Genomic DNA, 303 nt, shown 5'->3' on the forward strand with positions numbered 1-303 from the left:
CCTGTTTGGCTTAAGTATGTTCCAGGGATTAGCTTCAGAACAGATAACGGTCCTTTCAAGGTTGGACATGTTTTTCTTTTTTCTAAGATAATCTAATCTTCATTTTGAAGTTATTAAAACTCACACTTGTTCATTGACTCTTGTTTGACTACTGAGGTTATCAGTTCATTCAGAAACATTGACACTTCTTTTTTTTTGTTTTCTGAAGGCTCAAATGCAAAGGTTTACTACAAAGATTGTTAACATGATGAAAGCTGAGAGGCTGTTTGAATCCCAAGGCGGTCCTATAATCCTCTCTCAGGT

General features: G+C 36.0%; 1 long non-coding RNA gene across 1 annotated transcript; it reads left to right on the forward strand.

Moving 5' to 3' along the window:
- On the forward strand, nt 1-303 carry LOC106322402. The gene is made up of 2 exons (XR_001266406.1): nt 1-60; nt 209-303. It is a non-coding gene; the product is annotated as an uncharacterized LOC106322402 (long non-coding RNA).

Source organism: Brassica oleracea, unplaced genomic scaffold (assembly GCF_000695525.1).
Source record: "Brassica oleracea var. oleracea cultivar TO1000 unplaced genomic scaffold, BOL UnpScaffold22668, whole genome shotgun sequence".
NCBI classification, from domain to species: domain Eukaryota; kingdom Viridiplantae; phylum Streptophyta; class Magnoliopsida; order Brassicales; family Brassicaceae; genus Brassica; species Brassica oleracea.